This window comes from Kryptolebias marmoratus, linkage group LG1, assembly GCF_001649575.2.
Source record: "Kryptolebias marmoratus isolate JLee-2015 linkage group LG1, ASM164957v2, whole genome shotgun sequence".
Taxonomy (NCBI): Eukaryota; Metazoa; Chordata; class Actinopteri; order Cyprinodontiformes; family Rivulidae; genus Kryptolebias; species Kryptolebias marmoratus.
In genome coordinates this window covers 21,009,805-21,016,133 of record NC_051430.1, presented here as the reverse complement: position 1 = coordinate 21,016,133, position 6,329 = coordinate 21,009,805, and positions in this window count along the sequence as shown.

Sequence of the window (6,329 nt, the reverse complement as noted above, 5' to 3'; positions counted from 1 at the left end):
AACCCGTCAGAAAATATTTTGTCTTTTGTGCTTTACTGCTCGTATTCACAACCTCCCCTTTTAAAACCTTTATAACACAGACAGATTACTCTCTTTTCCTCGCCATCTGAACTGAATAGCAATGCACTGCTTGATACAACTTTTTCAGGACAAAGCTTTTTCTTGATTTGTTCATACATAAACCCATCATTTCTACCAGTTACATTTCTCTAAAGATAGGCTGCAAGATAAAAAATCTAACTTTGGAGCAAAGTCAGAATGTTGGTTCATACCCGATTTATTTTGTTCCTATACAATCATAATCTTGACTTTAACATGCTTATTTAAAATCACTGTTTTGCGAGAATGAATTAATTTAGCCTCTGGGGACCATTTAAACTAAAATGTTATCATATTTTCTTTCAAAAAACAAAACAAAAAAAAACTACCATTTTACATCTTTAGCAGATAAAAATCCATGCTTTATTCAGACAGGTATAACATGATTTAGGCAACAATAAAGTGGTTGCATGTTACATTATCCGAACTATTATGCAGCTATGGTAATCTGCCACACTTTTAGAAAACAGAAAAATAAAACGCTGCTCCAGCTGTAGAGTTTTAGACTCAGTGTAAGGGGGATGAGAAAATGAGCTCTATGCATTTTTGAAATAATCTTTCATCCAAATTCAGCATAAAAATGCATATTTCTATCTTTATGCAATTTGAGAGCTGTCTGGGGAATATATTGAGAAATGGTTTCCCCCTTTAGAAGGAGAAGGTGATTGTAGTGGTGTAAAAACCTCTGAACCTTTGGTTTATCTATAAAACCTTCAAATTCATATAGCTTCAATGGGAAACTTCCAAACACCACTAAAGAGAGCAGCATGGGTCTTAATGCTATATTAGACATATCCCTCTGGCAGTAAATCCTTAATGATTTCATAATAAGCTTACTGTACTAAACCTTTTAAAACTATGTAAAATGTCTTCTTTTGTTGTAAGGCGCATGAAATCTAAAGCATTAAAAAAAAAGCATGTCAAGGGAAACTCAAAGTTATTTAGATAATTCGGATTTTTGCAGATTGAGTTCTGTAAAACAATCTAACAGTTTGTAAATATGTATAGACAACCTCAGTTTGGAGATAAAGATCATTTCTGACCAGATTGATGAACTGATGGCTAGCCTAGGGGTAGGCAGTCCTGGTCTTCAAGGGCCACTATCCTGCATGTTTTGTTTCCCTGCTCCAACACACGTAATTCAGTGGTTAAATTACCTCTTCATATTCTGCAGAAGCCTGTTAATCACCCATTGATACAAATCAGGTGTCAGAGCAGAGAAACAAGAAAAACATGCAGTATAGTGGCCCTCAAGGACCAGGATTACCCACCCCTGGGCTAGTCTAAGCCGGGCCAATACCAAGGTGGTTTGCTGCTGTCTCAAAAACACATCAATTCTCAATATACTCAGTGGTTCATGATTTAGCCATTTTACACCACTGTCTATTTGACATCTAATTATTCAGGCAGAAATGTGACATTCCTGCCATAAGGACTCCATGCTGCACTGGAAGTGCTAGTTCTTTCTGCCATTTTTTGTTCATTAATGTTAAAAAAAAATTCTTTGTGAATAACTATGTAATGCAAAGATGATGGCAATGGAAAGGCTTTTAAAATAGTGCTTGCATGAGCCACTATAACATTGTGGAGATTGGAGTTGATTTGAAAGGGACCCCTGTCAAACTTGCCATTATGGTGTCCAGTTAAAATAAAACCATTTAGCCAAACTGTGGTATTTAAAGAGCCATCTACAACAGGTAAAATATTACACCTGAAGCTTTTATGAAGCCAACATAAATATTCTGGCTGAAACAATTTTATTTTTCCTAGGTAAAAAGTTTTGTTTTCAGTTACAACTGAAATACGAGCTTTTTACTCTGCAACTATCATATTAATGAACACCACTTCAAATGTTCTGCTCTCTCATAACCACTAGAATAAGTACATTTTTCACTATGCAACTGTAGTCTCTACAAGAAAAAACAACCTATTGGGGAGATTTTGGCAGCAAGACAGCTAACATTACGTAACATTAAGTATGAGCTCTGGAATATTGGCCATGAAAGAAATAAAGAATCTGTTCTACTAAGGCTTACCTGTTTCAAAGATTCTTCTTCTTCTGTGATCTTGAGTTCAAGTGTAAGTGGCAGGTTCTTGTGTGTTGAAAAAAATAATAATCTGCTTAAGACAAAATAGCCACAAATGTAAGAGTGAAGGCTTATTTATCAATGAGTTTAATAAAGTCATTGGAGACATTTTGCCAGTTTTTTTAATTTAAGTTTGAGTGCCAATCATGGTGATTAAATCCTGAAACTTATGCAAATCTCCTTCACCCACCGGACTTCAAATTCCTTCCCTAGAGTTTAAAGTTAATTTTTAGGACAAAAATATATAGGTTTTGAAGGATAAGCAGTATCTTCACAACATTCAACACTATGAAACACAAGTTAGGTTCAGAAACAGAAAGTAGATATGGAAACAGCAGCTCTACACATTGCATGTCACTCCACCACTTGTTCATCCCTCTGACCTCTGAAAAGTCACACTGCAATTTCATGTCAACAGGGGGGTCAGCTGAACCTTTACTCCGGTGTTACTGAAGCTGACATTCTGTTTGGGGAATAACTGATGACTGAGATGCAACTGTGGGTTTACAAAAAAAACATACAGTGATGGTTTGATTTACATCATCCATGGTTTCAAACTATAACTTTGTTTAAAACTGATTGCAGAATGGATTTCTTTAATTGACCTTTTCAATATAGTCAGTATTCCACAATGAATAAATACCACATATGCACACACACACACAGTTCAGTGTTATTAAGAAAAATGAAGATCTCATTTATAGATCCTGTTGCAGATCTCTTCAGAACAAGCTCAGGTTAAAACTGGTTGTGAGCAAAAAAAAAATCAGCCCACGGCCATTTTTAGGTATCCTCAGTTATTCTGTCTGAGATGCTTAAAAACGTTCACAAAGGTTTAAGTTATTTAGGTGCCTTTTGGCAAATTCCCTCCTTTCTGCCTACTTTACCACAAAGAACTGCTCGATGGGGTACTGCACGGACTGTTGTTCTTTTAGGCTAACCTGGCGTCATAGAGAGCTCTGAATGTCATTCATGGTGATGCTTGGCTTGCTGATTACATATCTGACCAAAAACCTCTTTTTCCCCTGATTACTCACTTTGGCCGAGCAGCCAGATTTTGGAAGTTGAATTCCAAACTCTCCTCTCCCCCTTTTTATATTTTAGAATGGAGGCTATTTAAATTCTGCTTTTTTTTTTTACATTTGCTGTATTGTGTTTTCACATAATGGACAGTTAGCCAATAAATGTCATAAACTGAGTGTGTGTTTTAAATTATGGAAATAAGAAGGACCATTGATAGATTAGATTAGATTACATTAGATTATTTTAGTTAATATTATTATTTAATATAATACTTAATATTGTTAGTTTACTTCATTTTGTGTGTAAATTACTGAGGGAAAGAATGTGAACTGTTTAAAACTTCAAACCATTCTAAAACTTTCTATGTGCACTATAAGGCATTGTTGTTTGGTACAGTGGATAGTTAGAGGTTAGTGTTTTGATTAGTCAAAAATATCCCCAATGGTTGTTAATAAATTAATGCTTTCCAGAGAAGTTAGTTACTAACAAAAGACTCATCTAGTTAAATCAGGGAGCACATTCTGACACCTCAGATTCTAGTCTAAAGCCCGTCATACCAGAGTTACCCTCACTGTTCTCCCCAAAACCTCCACCAACACTTTGAAACTCTTTAAAAACTCAAACTAACTGCCCATGAATCAAATGCACATAATGTACCATTTAATCTTGTGGAGTACCAGTGTAAGGCTGCACATCAGAGACACATATGCAAATAGACACACACATATACTGGCTGTGAAGTGGAGGATGCCCATTAATCATGCGGAGCCAATGAGGAGACAGAGAGCAAAGAAACACACTGAATAGGAAGCAGGTTTCTTCCCCTGGCCTCGTCAGACAATTGCATTTGTGACAATGATTGAGAGTGTTTGCTCGTATGCATGTTGGTGGAAAGTGAACTAGCATGAGACAGCCTCTGATTTATCGACACTTACCAAGTAAGTAGCTATCTTAAACCTGCATGCCCTTGAAATAATACAAGTGAGGAAAAGACATGAAAAGTCACCTTTTGGACATTTTTTAATACTAAAATGTTCCCGTGCCATAATCCACAAAGAGTTCACACTCATATGCAGTGAAAATTAGTGACACCCAAAAAAAGACACTGCATCACCAGATACTGGTAGGAGGGAAGAAATTCTGCATCTATAATTTGCTTATGGTTCACAAATTTAGGGCTGAATTTGCTCCTGGCTCCTTACCGCATCTGTCTTCCTTTATTTACTTTCTTCTCCCCCTCCCTGAATGATGTTATCCCTTTTTTTTCCAATTTTAGAAAGAGTTGTGAGCAAAGTAGACTATTAAATCCTTGGTTATATGAGGCAGAGCAAGTATCAAGAGCTCATGTAAATTATCCCGATGTTTGCATCTGCGTTTCTAAGCAAAAAAGGTCCCCACTATTTCTACAACCCAATTTCAATTTTATCTAGCAGATAATTGTCAATTCAACAAGGAGAGTAAATTCTATCAAAATCCTCTATCAATCCTTCGTTTCACATACACTCTAATATTCCCTTTTGCGCAGTTATTTGCCTGAATTGTTGCAGAAAGAAGTGATCATTTTTCTGAATTCTCTTTGCTGCCAGTGCTGTTGTTATTTCTCCTTACTTACAGATGAGATCAGAGAGGAGAGGAAAACTAGATATGAGGGAAAAATATTAGTGTTGCAACTTAAATGTGCACGCGTGTGCACGTGTACATAAAAACGTATGAATAGTGCATCCAGCATAATAATATCCTTGCTATCTCCTTTTCATCTCTGCTGTCACAGTCTTCTCTTTTGTTTGAAAAAAAGCTACATGTTTACCACCCTGCAGATACACAGCTATAGTTCAGATCTGCTTGATTACAAGACGATGAAAGCCTAAAATTAATGAGGTCCTTCTGCAGCTCTGTCACACCATTCGCTCCCACACATATATGTGCATAGTGTCGGTGTTCCTAAGAAGGACCGCCTAATTGTCTGTCTAGCCAGCTGACCCTGAAAGCTATAGATAAAGTGAAGGGGGAGGAATGGGAGGAGGAGTGGGTGAGCGAAAAAATTGAACTTGGCTGTCTGGTCTATTGGGTTTCTGTCGAATGGACACATTGAAATGTGTAGGAGTCATTGAGGACTCAATGACACTCACTGCTTAGATTTCCAACCTCTGATAAGGGCCACATTTAGTGTAGAGATAGTTGTGGCAGATCATAAGGCTGGGAGGAGGTATGGCACTCTTAATTGCGTTAAAAGGTACTGAATACCAAGAGCAAAAACCTGCTTCCATGGAGGTGTGACACAGGAAGATCAGTGACAAAAATGAACATGTAAAGACAAAAAGAGTTCAGGTTTGAATGAATGGGGTTACAAACAGGAAACTGTACTAAAACCACAATATTCACATTTTTTTATTTAACTTTGCTTTGAACTACTGAGTAACATTTTGCATGTGTTGCTTACATTATGCCATGAACTAATGACAGTAAGTAAAGCAAATTTATTGCAACTAAAATTGTTCCATTTAATCTGTTCCTTTGAAATCTAATGTTCCAGCAATTATATAATGGAAAAATAATGACTATATATTGCAAGCTGTTTAAACAAATGATCACTTACAGAACAAACACAAAGCAAACTCATCCTATACAAGTCTGGATGTGTAAAACTTTTATATAATGATGAGGGATTATAATAGAAAAGCACCATTTGTTGCCTGCCTGTTTCACTTAAAACTCTCCATGATAAGCGCAACTAATTCCTTTGTATTTAGTACTTAATGTAACAATAGAGAGACTCTGGGCAAGCACTTGAAATGGATTTATTTCCACTTTAGTAAGCAAAGAAAAGGGATAACACACTAAGACATAAGGAAAGTAACTGCTATTTTGAACTGGACTCTGCTTTTTTTCCCTCTACATTCATTCATTCATGTACAGCAATTCTCCACATTGCAGTTCAAAAAACCCAGGGACCAGTTTATGAGCTCAGTGGCTACAGAATCAACACTTTACTGCACCGCATCTTTGCACCACAAATGTTTGATTCTGTCTCACCTACAAACAACAATCTATCCTGTTTTTACACTAAAGAGTACAGAACGAATGAGGTAAACTGCTTGTGGACTGTCATGGAGAGCACAT